The 21,312-nt window shown below is 46.0% G+C and overlaps 1 long non-coding RNA gene across 1 annotated transcript; it reads right to left on the reverse strand.

Moving 5' to 3' along the window:
• Positions 1–8,586: 8,586 nt before the first annotated feature.
• LOC145544443 (uncharacterized) lies at positions 8,587–17,419 on the reverse strand. Its single transcript, XR_014081424.1, has 6 exons — positions 17,322–17,419; positions 14,597–14,655; positions 13,695–13,961; positions 12,921–13,099; positions 11,696–11,931; positions 8,587–10,086 (listed from the first exon to the last, which is right to left on the reverse strand). It is a non-coding gene; the product is annotated as an uncharacterized LOC145544443 (long non-coding RNA).
• Positions 17,420–21,312: the final 3,893 nt, after the last annotated feature.

Raw genomic sequence — 21,312 nt, forward strand, 5'->3', positions numbered from 1 at the left:
AGTTGCTAAGTCATGTCTGACTCTTTGTGACCTCACGGACTGCAGCACACAAGGCTCCTCTGTCTTCCACTATCTCCCAGAGTTGGCTCAAATTCATGTCCATTGAGTCGGTGATGCCATCCAACCATCTCATCCTCTGTCATCCCCTTCTCTTCCTGCCTTCAATCTTCACCAGCATCAGGGTCTTTTCCAATGAGTCAGCTCTTCCCATGAGGTGGCCAAAGTATTGGAGCTTCCTTCAGCTTCAGCATCTGTCCTTCCAATGAATATTCAGGACTGATTTCCTTTAGGATTGACTGGTTGGATCTTCTTGCTGTCCAAGGGACTCTCATGAGTCTTCTCCAGCACCACAAGTTGAAAGCATTGGTTCTTCAATGCTCAGCCTTCATTATGGTCCAACTCTCACGTCCGCACATGACTACTGGAAAAGCCATAGCCTTGACTTTGGTGGGAGGTTAGACGGGGCCATTATATGGACATCACTTCCTGGTGTTGAAAAGTCTTGTCAAGAGACTCCACATAGATGCTGAACAGCCTGGGAGCTGAGAGATGCCTGGGGGTGTCCTGCAGATTCAGTTCCATGTCAGTGACAGCTGTTTATTGATGTGTGTGAAGTGGAGAGAGCACGTACCTGTCAAGTCTGATTGTAGAAAGTTCCACGAGGACTCTGCCGGGACATGTGCCTGTGACATTCCATTTGTTTTCTGTGACTAATATATTTTTTACTAACTTAAAAAGCTCCCCTAAATAAGGAAAATATTGGTATTGCTGAGGAAAAACGTTTGGGAGTCCTTCCCATGAGCTGACTGTGTTGGTTCAGGAACGTGAGAGCTGTGTATCTCATGCAGAGCAAGGGCTCAGCTGCCTGTGTGCTTTCACTCACTGAATCAGCCAAAAGCTTTATTTGTCGACTCAGGTATAACTGGGAATCGGCCATTATTTTCCCAGGAGTGTGGCCTGCTTCTCTCTCCCCAGGAATCTGCTCCAGTGAATTGGTTCTCTTTTTCTATAATCTTCTTGATTTGACTTTTGAATAAGCTTGTCTTCCCAGCTTCCAATCCAAGAGCATCCATTGTGGATCCATTTGCTCCTTGCCTAGAACTCCCAACTTGGGCCCTGCAGTGCCCTGTGTCCAGGATGGGAACCAAGCTTCCCACTGAAGGACAGGCTTGTAGACCCTCGGGGCTTGGTCTCTTCAATGCACCCACGTTCTGATCTTGAAGGCTAGGGCCTCATCCTCAAGAGCAGGCAGGGTACAGGGTGGCTGGTCTGTATTGGGCGCATCCTACTTGCCAGAAGTCTCATTCAGCCTCGGAGGGCGAATATAGACTAGCAACTGCATCACAGCTCAAACACAGTAAATGTTTATTTCTGGCTCACCGATCTCCTCTGTGTGGTTATCCAGGAACCCAGACAGTGCGTGTCCTGACCTCTTTAACACATGCTTCCTATTTCTGGGCCATCTTTCTTCCTCCTTCCCCACAGAATGAGTGAGTGGGACCCGGGAAGGCGTGTGGACTGCTCTGTCTCATGGGCCAGGTCCACGGAGGCAAGCATCACATCCACAGACATTCAGGATGTGAAGCCGGTCACGTGGCCTCCCTAGCATGTAGAGAGGTGGGTGTCCGTGAACCCAGAGAGGAGGAGGATGTGGTCTTGCTGCCCGTCAGACATCACACCTGCCCCAGGCTTGTCAGGGAGACCAAAGGCATCCGTAGAAGGAACACTCGGCAAGCTCTCTGGTGAATGGTGAGCTGTCCTGAGTATTAGCTCTTTCTGCTTGTCATTACTCATGGTCAGCCCGATGTTTAGGGATTATAATCTCTTCTTGCAGATGAGGAAACAGAGCTTTGCAAAGACTAAAATCCTGAAGTCAAGCCACTGATAAGAGATGAATTTGGGGTTGAACTCAGGTTTGCTAAAACCTGTGGTTGTTTTTTTTTTTTTTTTTTTACTAAGCATCACTATTTGGAGTTAACATTTCAGTGTTGTTCACTGAAATCCATTCCTTTCAGGGCTTGGAAGACCACGAAGAAAAAAACAGTTGAATCATTAACTGATGTCGTGCAGAATAAGTCTCTTCAAAACATTTGTATTCACTTTTCTCAAAAAAAGGAGAAAATATTTAATTTAGTGCAAAGTAAAGCTGGTGAAGACATTTATTACATCTTGAGGTTTAACATCCTTGCCAAGTTTGTGATGCACTCAGCACCTCCCCTGGTATGCGGTGAGAGCCCTGTGACCCTTGGGTTCTGGCTCTGTCGTCTCGTAATTCAGGTCGTGCTGACAGAAAGCAAATCAACACAAATGATCTGGAAACCTCTGCCCGGAGGCAATGAGGTTTTCACGGCTCGGAAGCGTGCGCTTCCACTGTCAGTCGGCTCGGGTCCCCCGTTCAGGACCTTGTGTGTTTGTAGCTCCCTCCTCGCATTTCCAGGTGGAAGCAGACAGTAGATAGACATACAGGAGTGTATTCCTCTTCATCCGTCTCTCGATAGACTCCTCTGTATCCTCTGGTTTTCATCTAAGCCTTTTACAGGAGCGACTGTCTTCTCTGCATTTTCTGTCCTTGGGATGTGTTTTTATTGATAAAGAAATATAGGTGACTGTGACCGGAGTCGCCAACTGTGTGAACGCATATGCTTTTCATTTCTCTCAGGCAAAGAGCTAAGTGCTCTGCATTTTGTAGGAGTGCTTTCTCCTTGTCTTGGCCAATGTGAAAAATGCTGATGTTGATTTTCAAGGCCCATCAGTGTAACCAGAAGGTCTCTATGGCAGAGGGTCCTAGTGAGCTGAGGGAATCATACCGACCACTCATTCATGGGATGCTGTGCTGCCCCCAACACCAGCCAGATCTCTGTTTGGGAGTCTTTATCCATAGCATCTCACCCTGGAATTTGCCAGGAGCTCAGTGTTCCAGCTCAGTTGGTAAAGAAACCACCTGCAATGCAGGAGACCCCAGTTCGATTCCTGGGTCAAGAAGATCTGCTGCAGAAGGGATAGGCTACTCACTCCAGTATTCTTGGGCTTCCCTGGTGGCTCATCTGGTAAAGAATCCACCTGCAATGCGGGAGACCTGGGTTTGATCCCTGGGTTGGGAAGATCCCCTGGAGAAGGGAAAGACTACCCACTCAAGTATTCTTGCCCAGAGAATTCCACACACTGTATAGTCCCTGGGGTCGCAAAGAGTTGGACACGATTGAGTGGTTTTCACTTCACTTTCAGGGCCCTAGACAGGGTGCCTCTGCTGAGGTTATTTGGGTTGAAGAGCAACAGGGTCCCCCACTCCACTCTGAGATGAGAAAGTGGGTTTGTATAGGCAGCTTATATTTATATAGAACCATTTATGTTAGGTGGGATCATGAATTATGGACCCTCCTAGAAAGCATTGTTTTGTTTTCTAATTAGAGAAAAATGACTGATTGACCTTGAAGGTAAGAGTTAATGGTATAGCTTTGGTGTTTCCCAATGTGAGAAACAGGTGTAGATGGGCTCCCTGGAGAGTCATGAACTCCTGGGATCCCTTCCTTTTGCTCAACCTTGAGACATGTGGAGGGTCATGACAGAAGAGGGCAAAGCTGCCTTCCAGTCTGGTGGAAACAAGGGCAGGAGATGGCGTGCACGGAAGTACGTTTTGTGAAAATGGTAATCACATCCCACACATTATTCAGCTGCACACGTGTGTTTATTTGACACACAAATCTCCCAAGAGATGCAAGGCTTGTCTCTACTGCAAAATTTGAGGCTAAAAGCTGTGAAGTGGGAAGTTTGTTGCTACTACACTAGTTCTCATATCTCTGCCTTCATATCCAGAATTCTAATGGGCATCAAAGTGTGTGGTCCTAGTAGTTGTTAAGCTTCAGTGTTTGAGTGTGAAGGAGATCTCAGTACTAAATGCTCCAGAGAACACTGAAAATAACTTCAGTATGTTTGAAAATGCTATTAAATGTTTGAAAATACTATTAAAAAATGTGAAATCTCCATGGCTGTTCAAGACATTTTTTCAGTCTCATAATGAATTAGTCGAAGATGTATTTATCAGTCATATGTTATGTGACTATCCGATTATACCCGCAAGTATAACATACAGTCGCTATTAAGCTGCTGATAAGATTGTGATCCATATTACATAAATTTAATCAGAAAAAGAATCGGTCTTACCCTTACCTTGAATATACTTATGTAAAAAAAAAAGAGGCAGAAAAGAAAAAATGAATTCCTACTGTCGGCAAGTAAGTTGCCCTGTGGGGAAGGTAAACCCACTTTATAAAGGAGGAAACGGAAGCTCAACACAGTTAGGAAGCCTCACCTGGATCACACGGTCTGAACCTCAGCTTTGTTCTCCCCCTAGGCTGTGTCTATCACATGTCATGTTTTCTTTGGACAAACAAGTGTTTACTGAGTTTTCTTTGTGCCCGGGTCTTAGCTGTGGGTCTAAGGACATGTAGTCATATGGGGTGTTTTCCTCTAAAAGATTCAACATCACTGGGGATTCAGGATGTGCAGACCTAGCACCTCAACGACAGAGCAGGTAGTGATGAGACGAGTGGCTTGAGACCGTGGCTGTGCGTCTGAGTTGTCGGTTTTCCTGCGGGAGGCGAGTGCAGTGCTGGTTGCTGGTTCTCACGGGCACAGCACGGCTCGGCCTGATGATCGGTGCGCTCCCACTCTCATTTGTAGCTTCAGAAGCCTGGGGAGGTATATCAGGAAGTCTGGGAAGCTTGAAATGTATGAGTCTCAGTGATTTTATTTGTGATGGTTTGAGGCAGCAGGTTGCGGAGAACGCTTTGTCTTCTTTGAATCGCTTCAAGTCTCGTGCTGCATGTAAACAAGGCTTCCTGGTGCTTCAGGACTGCCCCGAGCCATGTGTGGTCTCAAGGGATTCTGTTGTTCACTCAGGGCCCAGCGGGCTGGGCCAGACCCTGAAGGACGGTGAGACCGGACGAGGGCGCACCGGCCCCGAGTGCCTGGAATCCACAAGGCACTGCCTGCTGCAGTTGCGGTCACTACAGCTGTGGTTTATCTCCAGGAGGCTGCGCTTTTATCCAACATTAATATCTTCACATTGACTTAAGAGGTGCAGCAGCCCAGGTTGTCAAGAAGGGACTTACTTTGACACTTACGCATGGTCTCATCTTGGACTGAATAAAAAAAAAAATCAATGCAATTCGTGCTTAGGCGAGCCGATCCCTCCTGTTGTCATGGCTACACCATAAGGTATCGATTCATCCCTAGAGAGTCCAGGCTTGGAAGGGGGTGGGCAAAGGCAGCCACTTCTGTTTAGTTCAGAGGAAATGGAACAGACCTGGGACCCTGCTGACCCAAAGGGCAGAATAACTTCTCCTGTGTACACGGCCCCCTCCCCACCCCACCAGTGCTACTGAGCCCCGAGCTCATCCTCAGAGGTCCGGGGGCTCCTCAGGCCATGGGAGCCTGCGACAGGCTTGCTTACATGAGGGTGGGATGAGGTGAAAGGCTTGGGAGTCAGTGAGGGGAAAACACATGAATGACATCTCACTGTCACTGTGACTGTGGCCACTGACATGGGCCACCATCCTAGCTTACCCTCAAAGACACGAAACCATCAGCTCAAGAGCAGGTTAGGGGACACAAAGGTTTTTAGACTTTTTTTTTTAAATATACGTGTAGACAATGTACTGTTTTTGGGGATCTGTGACTGCTAGTTTATTTTTTGTTTTTACTTTTTGGCCACACTGCATGGCGTGTGAGATATTAGTTCCCCACCAGGGACTGAACCCACGTTGTTCCCCTGCTGTGGAAGGCAGAGTCTTAAACCCTGGACCACCAGGAAATGGCTAGTTTATTCTTAATGTGTATCTCTTCAAATCAAGACATACTGCTTCTTGCAGAAATGATTTTCAACTGGTTGAACAAAATATGTAACATCTATTTCACCAGAGGCTTCTCTGATCATCTGGGTTTTAGGAAGTCATCGATACTGGCTGTTTCTAACACATTATTTTAAAATCTGTTATCTGTTTCTAGAATGGATTAGGGCTTCCCTGGTGGCTTAGATGGTAAAGAATCTGCCTGCAATGCAGGAGACACAGATTTGATCCCCAGGTCGGGAAGATCCCCTGGAGAAAGGAAAGGCAACTCACTCCAGTATTCTTATCTGGGCAGTCCCATGGACAGAGGAGCCTGGACTGGATTAGGATGGAGGTCATTCCCTGTAAACATAAGACAAAGAGGAAAATGCATCCAAGTTCAGGGAAGACTGCCCTTGGCGGTAGATTGGATGACTGGCCAGCTCATGGGGAAGTTGGCTGACCACTGATTTCCAGGCTGGACTCAGCCCCAGGGTCCCAATATATCAGCACATCCCTTAGCTCCATATCTTCTAGAAGCAGCTTCTACTCTGCTATTTGAATGATGCCTCTGACATTTTAAAAGAAGAAAAGTGAGTAGAATTTTAAGACACAACAACAAAAAAACAGAAGGCAGACTTCTTTTTTCACTTCATTTGAAATAAAGAATAGGGCTTATTTTCAGTTTTAAAAAAATCTTACCTAATTTTTCTCAATTGAGCTAAGTTAACATAAACTTGTAGCAGTGCTGCTGCTGGGCTCAGGTGCATGGAATGAAAAGTCTTAGTTTCCAAGAAAAATATTTATGCAAAATTAGTTTCAAATCCAACTTTGGACTTAAGGAAAAATTGATAATAACATAGCCAACACGTTTTGGACAAATTGAGAGAGTAGCACTGGAACATATACACTACCATATGTAATATTAGATAACCAGTGGAACTTTACTGTATGATGCAGAGAGCCTTAAATTGGTGCTCTGTGATAACCTAGAGGGGAGGGGGGTGGCAGGTGGGAAGGAGGTTCAAGAGGGAGGGGACGTATGTACACCTATGATTGATTCATGTTGATATGCAGCAGAAACCAACACAATACTGTAAGGCAATTATGTTCCAATTAAAAACAAATAAATTAAAAAAATTGATAATAACATAGCCAACATTTTGGACTTTTCTATTTGCTTGCACTGGGCTTAGTGCTTTACACTTAATTTTTTCACATGGCACAAGAAGCTATGTGAAATTTTTTCACATAGCATAATTATGGTTCCATTTCACAGATGTGGTACTATCGACACAATGCATTGCCCCCAAATTTGTGTGTTGAAACTGTAGCCCCCGTGTGGTGAAGTTAGGATATGGGACTTTGGGGAAGTAATGAGGTTTAGAAGTAAAGAGGTTTAGTAGGGAGGTTGGGAAGTAATGAAGTTTAGTTATGAGGGTGGGGCCCCCAGGATGGGATTCCTGTGTCCTTGTAGGAAGAGATGGCAGAGAGCTCTCTCTGCACGTGAAGGTACAGTAAGAAGCTGCAATCTGTAAGCCAAGAGAGCCCTCCCCAGGAGCTGAGTCTGCCAGCACCTCGATCTCTGACTTCCATTCTCCAGCTCTGTGAGAAGTAAATGTCTGAACATCTAACCCTTCTGATGGGCTTCGTGATGGTTTAGAAAGGTTTTCCAGGAGAGATACTATTTTTTGGTTACCCATGGGCCTCTGATGTGCTAACTTGGTTCCTATGAAATGGCACTGAGTTGACATCATTGTACAATGTTTGCAAACATCTTTGAAAATATCAAGAATCATTCCAAGTATTAATTGCACAGTAAATGCTGTCTATTTCATATCAACTAAGTAGATTTTCTTGAGCTCCAAAATCGATGCAGAGGGTGACTGCAGCCATGAAATTAAAAGACACTTACTCCTTGGAAGAAAATCTATGGCAAACCTAGATAGTGTATTAAAAAGCAGAGACATCTTTTGCTGGTAAAGGTCCAAATAATCAAAGCTGTGGTTTTTCCAGTAGTCATGTGCAGATGTGAGAGTTGGACCATAAAGTTGGCTGAGTGCCAAAGAATTAATGCTTTTGAACTGTGGTGTTGGAGAAGACTCTTGAGAGTCCTTTAGACAACAAGGAGATCCAACTAGTCAATCCTAAAGGAAATCAGTCCTGAATATTCATTGGAAGGACAGATGCTGAAGCTGAAACTCCAATACTTTGGCCACCTGATGTGAAGAACTGACTCATTGGAAAAGACCCTGATGCTGGGAAAGACTAAAGGCAAAAGGAGAAGGGGACTACAGAGGATTAGATGGTTGGATGGCATCACCAGCTCGATGGACATGAGTTTGAGCAAACTCTGGGAGATGGTGAAGGACAGGGAAGCCTGGCATGCTGCAGTTCATGGATTTGCAGTTGGACATGACTGAGCGACTGAACAACAACAAAAGCAGATACACAAGTGGAAGTGAATGGAAGGCCACGTTTATCTTTCTGTGGTCCAGGAGGACAGAGTGGAATCATGAATCCACATGAACTGCCCTGTGGTTGAGTAGTCTGTGTTCACTTAGAGATGCTGGAAATTATAGAATTCCACTTGCTGCAGAGCTTTATGGGAAAAGGGCTTTGCTAGTACCGCTAAGGTCCTATGTCCCGTGGTAGCATATGTGATACCTTAGTTCAGGCCCCCTTTTAGAGAAATCTAAATAGAGTCTAGAATATTAATGTGGCTGTTACGACCAGAGCTGCTAGTTGATGAGCAAGATGCAGAGAGCTACTCTTTGTTTTTATTCGTGGGTGTAAATAAAAATCACTTACTGAAACCAGGTGGCTAACACAGTCTGGTTCCTAAAAGCAGACTGTTTTCTCCAGTGGCTCCAACATTTACTTGCTGGGAGTAAATATTTTATATTTGGTTTCAGTGCTTTAAAACATGCTGCCCTGGACATTTATGGTAGCCTCTTTAAAATTCAGACAGCAAGCAAACAAGTAAGAAGTCCAGCTCAGAATGCCTCGCTGCGTGCTGTGCATTGAGCAAACAAAGGCAGAGCAAGCTCTCTGCACTAAGAGGTAGAGAATGTGCGACAAAGATGCTACAAGTTACTTGGGGGGGTGCCCTCAGAGAGAGGAATGTGAGTATCAGTGTGGAGTGCATTCCACGTGTTCTCCTTACCCGAGAGAACCCATTTGACTTTGTTTTGCTTTCTTCTCTCTGCACATTTTATCATTTCTATCTCCCTAGGTTCCTAGGGGATCATGCCTCCCCTCGTCCCAGGGAAGCACCCGCAGGCTATCCATGTTCTCTCAGACAAGGTGGCCATCGTCATCTTTATCCGTGAGAGCGCCAGATGACGGTTCTCAAACACTTCACCCATGCATAATCTCACTTGAATCTCACTCTTCCAAGAGGAGGCAGGATAAGTGGAGTTGTTTCAGTGACTGAGGGGCCGGAACTCACAAACCTTACATGGATTTGCCCAGGTTGAAAGGGGTTAATCCATGTGGACCTAGAGCCAGAACCCAACAGACCTGCTTTCCAGACCGTTGTCTTTGCTGCTGCTTTTTGTTGCTTCTAATAACAATTTGGGAATCAGTTTTGGGTTTAATTTCTATTGGGGTCAGCAGAATCTTGCTTAGCCTGCAGGTGGCATTTGTCTAAAGGAGTCACGGGATGAAGGGGAACTCACCCCCAAGTAGGGGAGGTGAGTAGGTGGAAACAGTGGACTCCAATGTGGTGAGTGAGTGCCACGGAGAAGTACAGGCAGCGCTGCTGGAACACAGAGGAGGGAGGGCTGGTGCGTGATGGGAGTCTTGCAGAACGTTGGGAAGCAAACGCTGATCCCCACGGGCAGAGGGTGGGCACTCCCAGCAAACAAATGCAGCAGCCAGATCCTGAAGGTGTAAGAGCAGCCCATGTGCCAGCAGGGAGAATGAGGAGGTGCAGCAGGTGCCCCCCAGAGCAGACGTCAGCCATGTAGCCAAGACCCGGTTGTGTGGAGCGCCAAGTACAGAAAGGAGCAAAGCTGTCTATGTTGGTCCTAAGTCCTCTGAAAGCTAGGTCTCTCTGCCTGCATCCTGGCCATCCAACCAACCCTCCTCCAGGGGCCATCCAGGCACGTGTGGTCACTCTACTGTCCACTTGCTTATCCCAGTTTGTGCTTTGAAGGCACTGAAGGCTTAGCCCCATGAAGCTTCAATTAGCAAGTTGTCTACTTCTCAGGTAAAAGGCACAGGACTCAGTTCCCCTGGATTGGGAGTCCCAGGTCTGCAAGCACCAAGAAAACAATAACATACGCTTATTTACCTCAGTGAGAAATCTCTGGTGTGATTCCTTATGGCTAACTTTTCATTTCTTTATTCTAAATGTTGCCCTAATTAAATCTTTCTCCAGAACTTTTGCACTTTTCAACAAAATGAGAAGGAATGAATAAAAATGCAGATTCTAATTAGCACTTCCTGCATATTAAAGAAATTACTCTTCCCCTTACTAAGGGAAATGTTACTGGGAAGAAATAAATGATCTCTGAAATATCATCTTTCTCTCCTGATCGTAGCGATAATTCTTGGCAAGAGCGTGGCTTCCAATGACAGACGTGTCCACAGGCTACCTTGTGCTGGAACAGCTGTGATAGAGGGACCCCTTGGAGGAGCGGCTCTACTTACCAAGAGGAGAAAAAAAAACTCTTGCAATAAACATTCTTTATAGCGAGTTAGGCATGGATGCATTTGTTAAATTGTTTTAAATAACTCTGGCACATAATAAAAACAGGATTTGAAGGAAAGCGAAAATTTCATGTTAGGATATGGTAACATCTGCATTTGTGGAATGATTTATGTCTGTGACATTAACTCAGCATTATCGAAAAAACACTGTTTGACCTCAGGCAAGCTGGTGTGAGACGTGAGCTTTTTCCAGGTTGAAATTTCCCTCTTAAATTTTTCATGAAATTCTTGCAGCAGGGTCACTGTGGGGTTCTGAAAAGATTTTCAACATCAGAACTATCTCAGCTCAGTCATCAGAAATGCATTTATTTCATTAGTATGACCACCCCTTCGTTTTAATGCCACGTAATAATACAGAATAGGTTTAAGGTCCATCCGTTGTAAAATTATCATTTTTCACTGAAGCAACATTATATTAAACATTTAATTATTCATTACTAATGCTTGTCATGGTGAAATATTGGCCTCACTAATTCTGAAAGCACCCAGCCCGACGTTTCTTCTTCGAAGGTTAATGGCTGAGCCCCAGTTTCATTAGGTTTTCTAAATGCAGCTCACCTCATCTGTCATCGTGAGTCTTTCCTGACCCCCAACCCTTGCAACAAATGAAACTCACACTGTACAGGGTGGTCTTCATGATGCTGCGGACTGTGAGGATGAGAAACTTGTTTTAAGGGTCGTGGTAGGGAGAGCAGAATCCAGGGCAGCACAGTTTTGTGAAATACTATCAGTCAGAGGATTTCTGTTTTTTGGGGTTTTTTTGGCCATGACACTTGGCCTGCAGGATCTTTTTTCCCCAAACAGGGATCATACCTGGGCCATTGGCAGCAAAAGTGCAGAGTCCTCACCACTGCACAACCAGGGAATTTCCAGTTGGAGGATTTCTTAAGGCAGTGGTCTGCAATCTTTTTGGCATCAGGGACCAGTTTTGTGGAAGACAATTTGTCGTTGGAGTCAGGTGGGGGGGATGGTTTCGGGATGATTTAAGCACATTGCATTTATCGTGCATTTTATTTCTATTATTATTACATCAGCTCCACCTCAGATCATCAAGCATCAGACCCCAGAGGTTGGGAATTCCTGTCTTAAATGATACATTTTTAAGGTGATATCCCTCTTGATTTAAATAAATGACGTGCTTTTATACAAACCTGTTTACTGACTCGGAATCATGAACTGTGTCTGCAGCAGTTACAGCAGGGTTAGCCTGCCTGCATTTGGTCACAGAATTTGCCATTTCAGCACTGCAGTCTCGGATATTTACAGCCTGGGGTTCCCGCTGAGGAGCACCTGTGCTGTGAAGGTTGATAGACGGTAAAAAAGAATCCTCGCCGGCATCTACACTCCATCCAATATTACCTTCTGAATAGTCTGCGTGATGTTCATTCTGTTAACAGAGAAAAGTCTTGTTCACCTGTCTTCTAGGCAGTACCCGGAAAGCATTGTGAAGACTAGAAACGTGATCGGACCTCACATTATACTGGCTCTATCTTTGACACCACCCTTATGGCAGACAGTGAAGAAGAACTAAAGAGGCTCTTGGTGAAAGTGAAAGAGGAGAGTGAAAAAGTTGGCTTAAAGCTCAACGTTCAGAAAACTAAGATCATGGCATCTGGTCCCATCACTTCATGGGAAATAGATGGGGAAACAGTGGAAACAGTGTCAGACTTTATTTTTTGGGGCTCCAAAATCATCGCTGATGGTGATTGCAGCCATGAAATTAAAAGACGCTTACTCCTTGGAAGGAAGGTTATGACCAACCTAGATAGCATATTGAAAAGCAGAGACATTACTCTGCCAACAAAAGTCCGTCTAGTCAAGGCTATGGTTTTTCCAGTGGTCATGTATGGATGTGAGTGTTGGATGGTGAAGAAAGCTGAGCGCCACAGAATTGATGCTTTTGAACTGTGTTGTTGGAGAAGACTCTTGAGAGTCCCTTGGACTGCAAGGAGATCCAATCAGTCCATCCTAAAGGAGGTCAGTCCTGGGTGTTCATTGGAAGGACTGATGTTGAAGCTGAAGCTCCAATACTTTGGCTACCTCATGCAAAGAGTTGATTCATTGGAAAAGACCCTAATGCTGGCTGGATTGGGGGCAGGAGGAGAAGGGGATGACAGAGGATGAGATGGTTGGATGGCATCACCGACTCGGTGGACATGGGTTTGGGTGGACTCCAGGAGTTGGTGATGGACAGGGAGGCCTGGTGTGCTGCAGTTCATGGGGTTGCAAAGAGTCGGACATGACTGAGCGACTGAACTGAACTGAACTGATCTTTGTCAGTAGAGTGGCTTTCCTTTGCCAGCTGAGACCATGCTCTCTAATCTGCATGGAGAACTTTCAGAGGAAATCTGCAAATCTGAGGAGGGAAGTTGATACCCGTCATTTAAATGAGCTTGGTAATGAAGGAAGATCGCAACTCTGGGAAGACCACACAGCCATCATTGGGTGGACTCCTGTCCAGATCAGCCCCCTGCGCCCAGGCTGGCATTCTCTAACGTGTCAGTTTCCACATCTTCCCAGAAGTCCTCACAGTCCTTCCACCTTCATCTGCAAAGCTCATCACCAATAAGAAAAATGGATGTGGTATTTGGAAAACCCCTGCCTCTTCCCAAATTATCACAAAACAAAACAAAAAATATACATATAAGGGAAAATACATGTATTTGGGTACACTTTAGGAGATTATTTTCCCAATTTCTGCTTAACTTAGGTGCTTTCTTTTAAGTCATGAACCAGAGGAATTTTGGAGAGTTTAGTTGGATTATTATGAAGTCCTCCTTTTCTGAGTTCTCCCTGGATTATGGGTTAAGTACTCTACGTTATAGTTGAACTCTGTTCCACCAAATTCACATGCTTATGTCATAATACCCAGGACCTTAGAATGTGGTTGTATTTGGAAATAGAATCTTTAGAGATAATTAAGGTAAAATGGAATCATTAATGTGGGTCCCAATCTATAACTAGTGTCCTTTTAGGAAAAGGAGCTGAGGACAAGGACATGCACAGAGGGAGGCTCTGTGAGGTCCCAGGGAGAAGACAGTCATGTACAAGTCAGAGAAGAAACCATACTCAGGAGAAACCAACCTGACCCACACAGTGATTGTGGACTTCTGGCCTCTGGAACTGAGAAGGTAAATCTCAGATAATTACCTTGTTCAGTCTGTGGTCTTCATTACAGTAGCTCTAGCAAATTAACTGGAGAAGGCAATGGCAATCCACTCCTGTACTCTTGCCTGGAAAATCCCACGGAGGGAGGAGCCTGGTAGGCTGCAGTCCACAGGGTCGCTAAGAGTCGGACACGACTGGATGACTTCACTTTCAGTTTTCACTTTCATGCATTGGAGAAGGAAATGGCAACCCACTCCAGTGTTCTTGCCTGGAGAATCCCAGGGATGGCGGAGCCTGGTGGCCTGCCATCTATGGGGTTGCATAGAGTCGGACACGACTGAAGCAACTTAGCAGCAGCAGCAGCTGCAGATTAACACACCGTCACACTTTATACATAACTACCAATGTTCTTTCATTTTATAAAAGTTGGGTGTATACTTTGATGAGTTTTGACAAGTATACATTGATGTTCATGCAATCAGACACAATTTCAGGAGATTTCTACCACTTCAGAAAGTTCTCACTTGCCCCTTCCAATCTATTACCACCCCGTAGACAACTGTACACTGACTTCTATGATTACAGACCAGTTTTGTCAGTTCTTGGACATTTTATAACAGAGAAGCATGTAAAAATCAACTATGATTTTTCTATTTCCTCATTGAATTCAGACATATTTTGCTTCAGGCATTTCTGCAACACTGCTATTAGATGCCTTCTTGTTTGGGAACATTTGTCTCCCTGGAGAATTAACCCTTTATTCCTTATTGAGTTTCTTTCTTTGTCTCTTTGCCTAGAAGTCTACTCTGTCTTATATTAATGTACTTCTGTGAGCTTTCTCATACGCATGGTTTGCATTGTACGTTTGTTCTAAGTTTTTACTTTCAATCTGTGTCTTTATATTTCACACATATCACTGACAGTGAGACACTGTTCATACTTACTTTTTTACTCTGTCTGACAATTTATGCCTTTTCACTGGAATTTAGTGTGCACGCATGCTCTGTCAAATTGGAAGTGATCAAACAAGAGATGGCAAGAGTGAATGTCCACATTTTAGGAATCAGTGAACTAAAATGGACTGGAATGGGTGAACTTAACTCAGATGAACATTACATCTGCTACTGTGGGCAAGAATTCCTTAGGGGGAATGGAGTAGCCATCATAGTCAATAAAACAGTCCAAAATTCAGAACTTGGATGCAGTCTCAAAGATGATAGAATGATCTCTGTTCGTTTCCAAGGCAAACCATTCAATATCATGGTAATCCAAGTCTATGCTCTGACCAGTAATGCTGAAGAAGCTTAAGTTGGACAGTTCTATGAAGACCTGCAAGATCTTTTAGAACTAATACTCAAAAAAGATGTCCTTTTCATTATACGGGACTGGAATGCAAAAGTAGGAAGTCAAGAAACACCTGGAGTAACAGGCAAACATGGCCTTGGAGTACAGAATGAAGCAGGGCAAAGGCTAATAGAGTTTTGCCAAGAGAAAGCATTGGTCATAGCAAAAACCCTTTTCCAACAACACAAGAGAAGACTCTACACATGGATAGCACCAGATGGTCAACACTGAAATCAAATTGATTATATTCTTTGCAGCCAAAGATAGAGAAGCTCTATACAGTCAGCAAAAACAAGACTGGGAGGAGACTGTGGCTCAGATCATGAACTCCTTATTGCCAAATGCAGACTTAAATTGAAGAAAGTAGGGAAAGTCACTAGACCATTCAGGTATGATCTAAATCAAATCCCTTAAGATTATACAGTGGAAGTGACAAATAGATCTGATAGACAGAGTGCCTGATGACCTATGGATGGAGGTTCGTGACATTGTACAGGAGACAGGAATCAAGACCATCCCCAAGAAAAAGAAAAGCAAAAAAGCAAAATGGCTGTCTGAGGAGGCCTTATAAATAGCTGTGAAAAGAAGAGAAGTGAAAAGCAAAGGCGAAAAGGAAAGATATTCCCATCTGAATGTAGAGTTCCAAAGAATAACAAGGAGAAATAAGAAAGCCTTCCTCAGTGATCAATGCAAAGAAATAGAGGAAAACAGTAGAATGGGAAAGACCAGAGATCTCTTCAAGAAAATCAGAGATACCAAGGGAACATTTCATGCAAAGATGGGCTCAATAAAGGACAAAAATAGTATGGACCTAACAGAAGCAGGAGATATTAAGAAGAGGTGGCAAGAATACACAGAAGAACTGTACAAAAAAGATCTTCATGACACAGATAATCACGATGGTGTGATCATTCACCTGGTGCCAGACATCCTGGAATGTGAAGTCAAGTGGGCCTTAGGAAGCATCACTATGAACAAAGCTAGTGGAGGTGATGGAATTCTAGTTGAGCTATTTCAAATCTTGAAAGATGATGCTGTGAAAATGCTACACTCAATATGCCAGCACATTTGGAAATCTCAGCAGTGTCCACAGGACTGGAAAAGGTCAGTTTTCATTCCAATCCCTAAGAAAGGAAATGCCAAAGAATGCTCAAACTACCACACAATTGCGCTCATCTCACATGCAAGTAAAGTAATGCTCAAAATTCTCCAAGCCAGGCCTTAGCAATATGTGAATCGTGAACTTCCAGATGTTCAAGCTTGTTTTAGAAAAGGCAGAGGAACCAGAGATCAAATTGCCAACATCCGCTGGATCATTGAAAAAGCAAGAGAGTTCCAGAAAAACATCTATTTCTGCTTTATTGACTATGCCAAAGCCTTTGACTGTGTGGAGCACAACAATCTGTGGAAAATTCTTCAAGAGATGGGAATACCAGACCACCTGACCTGCCTCTTGAGAAACCTGTATGCAGGTCAGGAAGCAACAGTTAGAACTGGACATGGAACAACAGACTGGTTCCAAATTGGGAAAGGAGTACGTCAGGCTGTATATTGTCACTCTGATTATTTAACTTATATGGAGAGTACATCATGAGAAGCCCTGAGCTTGACGTATCACAAGCTAGAATCAAGATTGCTGGGAGAAATATCAATAACCTCAGATACGCAAATGACACCACCCTTATGGCAGAAAGTGAAGAAGAGCTAAAAAGCCTCTTGTTGAAAGTGAAAGAGGAGAATGAAAAAGTTGGCTTAAAGCTCAACATTCAGAAAACTGAGATCATGGCATCTGGTCCCATCACTTCATGGCAGATAGATGGGGAAACAGTGGAAACAGTGACAGACTTTATTTTCTTGGGCTCCAAAATCACTGCAGATAGTGACTGCAGCCATGAAATTAAAAGACACCTACTCCTTGGCAGGAAAGGTATGACCAACATAGACAGCATATTAAAAAGCAGAGACATTACTTTGCCAATGAAGGTCCATCTAGTCAAGGCTATGGTTTTTCTAGTAGTCATGTATGGATGTGAGAGTTGCACTATAAAGAAAGCCAAGCACTGAAGAATTGATGGTTTTGAGCTGTGGTGTTGGAGAAGACTCTTGAGAGTCTCTTGGACTGCAAGGAGATCCAACCAGTCCACTTTAAAGGAGATCAGTCTTGAGTGTTCATTGGAAGGACTGATGCTGAATATGAAACTCCAATACTCTGGCCACCTGAAGTGAAGAGCTGACTCATTAGAAAAGACCCTGATGCTGGGAAAGATTGAAGGCGGGAAGAGAAGGGGACAACAGAGGATAAGATGGTTGTATGGCATCACCAACTCGACAGACATGAGTTTCAGCAAGCTCCAGGAGTTGATGATGAACAGGGAGGCCTGGCGTGTTGCAGTCCATGTGGTTGCAAAGAGTCAGACATGACTGAGCAACTGAACTGACTGATGTTACTGTTGTTTGGTCACTAAGTCATGTCTGACTCTTTGTGACCTCATCGGCCACAGCCTGCCAGGCTCCTCAGTCCATGTGATTTCCCAGGCAAGAATACTGGACTTGGTTGACATTTCCTTCTCCAGGGGATTTCCTGACCCAAGGATGGAACCCACACCTCCTCATTGGCAGGCAGATTTGTTACCACTGAGCCACCAGGGAAGCCCAAGGCCCTATCTTAAATGAACTAATTACATCTGCAACCAGCTTATTTCTAAAAAAGGTCGTGTTCTAAGTTCCTGGGGTTAGGACTTCAATATATCTCTTTTGGGGACACAATTGAACCGATGACAGAGACAAAAGTGGGAATGCTGAGTGCACATGGAGTGTCTGGGGGGAGAAAGGTGAGGAGGAAGCGAGAGGAAATGTGAAAGCAGGAGCTGGTGTCAGCTGAGGACTGAATGCGGGTACTGGGCCTGCGATAGCGTGTTACCCACTGGTCCTTAAACCTCGGGGCTAGTCAGAGTCCCAGCGGCCGCTGTAAAATATGTCAGTTCCTGAGTCCAATTCACAGAGATCTTAATATAGCAGTTTGCAGTGGAGCCTGTTGACGTATATTTCTAGAGTGTCCAGAGAGATTCTGACCATCCCTGGGCACTAGACACAGATGTGGCCACAGGAAAACCCCCAAGGCCAACCCTGCACAGTTACGGCTCTTCGTCTTTCTTTGTAAGATCTTCGCTCATAAATCAAAACATTGCTTCCCAAGGTAGAAGTAGTTGGGAGGATTTTGAAATCCCTTTAGAAACAAACCCAGTTGAACAACTACACACTTTCCTGGGATGAGTGCCTCCGGCAGCTGCTGCTGCTGTTGTTCAGTCACTCAGTTGTGTCTGACTCTTGGCGACCCCGTGGACCTCAGCACTCCAGGCTTCCCTATCCATCACTATCTCCCAGAGTTTGCTCAAACTCATGCTCTTTGAGTCGGTGATGGCATCTAACCATCTCATCCTCTGCTAGCCTCTTCTCCCCCTGCCCTCAATCTTTCCCAGAATCAAGGTTTTTTTCTAATGAGTCAGCTCTTCGCATCAGGTGGCCAAAGGATTGGAGCTTCAGCTTCTGCATCAGTCCTTCCAATGAATATTCAGGGTTGATTTCCTTTAATTGACTGGTTTGATCTCTACCAACGGAGTCACCCGCAGAGGGAGAATACAGAAGAGAGGCGACCAAAGAGCTCAATGAAAGAGCTGCCCGCTGGCCTCTGCACCTTCAGTCCCCCAGAGGGTGGAAATCCTCTGGCGGAGGCGCCCGGTCAGCCCGGCCCGTCTATGTTTAGACCTGGGTCCTGTGGTCGGATCTGCCCTGTAGAGGGAGGACCACCGTGCCTTCCCCGCCGGGCACTAGAGGGACAATGTTGGTGATAAACGTGCTTTATGGACCAGCGGGCCTTTTATTTCAGCCTGCCCTGCCCCGGCTTGCTAACGAACGGGAAAGCTGTTTGCTGGGAAACTGCTGCGCGTGTCGCCTTCTGCTCCTCCCAGTCATCTCACTATAATCGCGTAGATTGACGGGAGACCATTGTCAGGGTGTTGTTACTGCTGCAGCCAGGCTTGCCCTGGGGCTCCCCCGCGTCACACTCCCAGGGCCGGTGCTGTGTGGAGGGCAGAACACAGGCTCAGCTTGGTCTCCCGGCTTGCTGTCACTGCCCCGTTGTCGGACCAGTGTCGTCTACCGCCTGACCCCTGGGCTTGTCCATTGTCCAGTGGGCAAACAGTTTGCAGACTGACACCAGTTCCCAGGGTGGTGACTCCTTGTCTAAGCCAATCGTGGTGACCCCAAGCCCTGTGGGGAGACTGATTCAGGGACTGAAGGACTGAACTCATTACGACAGGAATTTCTGTGACCACAGGACTCCAAGCCGGCAGGTTCCAGTCCTGACCTTCAGGGAAAGGGTGTCTGCTCAGGGCTCTGGGGAAATATTCCAGGGTCTTTTCCAATGGGAGAGTGGCTTCTTCTTCCTCTGCTGTTTATGGAAGCAACACCCAGAACTTCGGTGGCTTAAAGACAGAGCTGATGCCCAGGACACACAGCTGAGCTGGCGCAGAGAGAAGGGGCTGGAATGCCGCGTGTCTGGGCTGGGACTGGCCCGCCTCTGACCACATGCTTGGGCCAGTTTTCTGATACAGCAGCACGAAGCATCCTAACAGTCACCACCCTCTGGTCTCACTCCGTAAGTGGGGGAACCATGAGGTACAATGCCTGGAAAATAATAGACACTATAAACAGTAGGTGTTTTTGGGAGCTAATTTGCATTAAACTTAGTTTACATTCAGCTTTAAATCCTTGCTAACTGTATGGAGTATACATTTACTGTCTTAGCTCAGGCTAAGTCAACACTACCAACAACAGATATTTATTTCCCACAGTTCTAGAGGCTGGAAGTCCAAGATCAGGCAGAGTCAGCATTTGGGGAAAGTTTCCTGGGTCATAGATGCTGTCTTCTCCTGTGTCCTCACCTGGATGGAGGGCTCTTGGAGGTCCCTTCTGTAAGGACACTAGTCTCATCCTGAGGCTCATCCCCCAAAGGCCCCATCTCTGGACACCACCGTGTTGGGGGACAGGTTTCCACTCTGAGTTTTAGGGGACACATTCAGGCTACAGCACTGACCCTACTCATGTTCAAAGGGTGCAGGAGAATCGGACGATGGTGTTGTCACAGATACTGGCATGCAATCTGATTCCGTGAGAAAAAGGTCCGATGTGCCAGGACTTCTTTCCCTTGTGGATGTGTGAAGATTTACAGAACAGGCGGCTCATCTATTGACTTCAGTGCGCTCTGGTCCAGCAGCGTATGAGGGTGGAGTCTATAATCCCCTCTACAAAGACCCGGTGTGGTTCCAGCAGCCTCATCAGTTTCAGAACCTGGCAGGAATCACAAGACCACTGAGGTCTGGCAAGAACGTTAAGCCTTGGGTGTGGTGGAGCCTGTGCAGCCCGCGTGTCTGTGGGGAAGTGATGGAGGCCAAGTCCGCTTTCTGCGGCTGCCAAGTGGCCTCCTGTCATTGCCCCGCCTGGACCCACTGGCTTTCAGGTCGGCCCAGGGCCTTCCTGATAAGAGGTGGCTGTGATCTTCTGCTTCCTCTTCCTTCTTAGCAAAATGTCTGCATTTTTTCTCTCTGCACTGAGTCCCAGCTGCCACTCTGGCGGGCAGATCCCAAGGGTCGTCCTGTGCGGGGTGGGGTTGGGGGGAGCGGGGCTGGCATCTCTCCCTGGCCTTAGTGATGCTCCTTCTCGCTGTGAGAGCTGTTTCTTTCTTTCTCAACAGAACACTGGGAGTCAGCCTCGAGGACTCGGGTCTGGATGAGGAACTCCACCCAAGGCAGACCTTGCCTCCAGGATGAGGGCTCCTTAGTTTACCTGGGGCGGGGATTTGGGGGCAGGATGAGGGGTGGGGACACGGGGCAGGGAGGAAAGTCAGCCAAGCAGGTGGGTGAGCAGGTCGCTGCTGGGGGACTGGGTGGAACGTAACCTGCGCTGGGTCCTCTGGAGACCATGTTGGGATGACCCTGGGGTCCCGCACTCTGTACCTTTAGAGGGACCAGGGGTGGGGCTCCCTTCCTGGTAGAGATGCTGACTTCCTGCTGCTCTCACCCACCCCGTGAGATGCAGGACCTGTCCTGAGCCCAGCAGGAGAAAAGCAAGAACTCATGACATCCCAGGTGGCCTCAGGGAGCCTGGGTACGAAGGAGCAGGATGCAGGGCATGTCTACTGACCCTCTGCTCCACGGTGGTCCCGGGCAGGCTCCCTTTCCTTTCCTGCTGCTGATGTATCTTCGTCATGTGATTTGACCTGAATCCCAGCTTTCCTTTATGTGCATGTGTGTGTCAG

This window comes from Giraffa tippelskirchi, chromosome 4 (genome assembly GCF_054371585.1).
Source record: "Giraffa tippelskirchi isolate mGirTip1 chromosome 4, T2T-mGirTip1v1.2.pri, whole genome shotgun sequence".
NCBI classification, from domain to species: domain Eukaryota; kingdom Metazoa; phylum Chordata; class Mammalia; order Artiodactyla; family Giraffidae; genus Giraffa; species Giraffa tippelskirchi.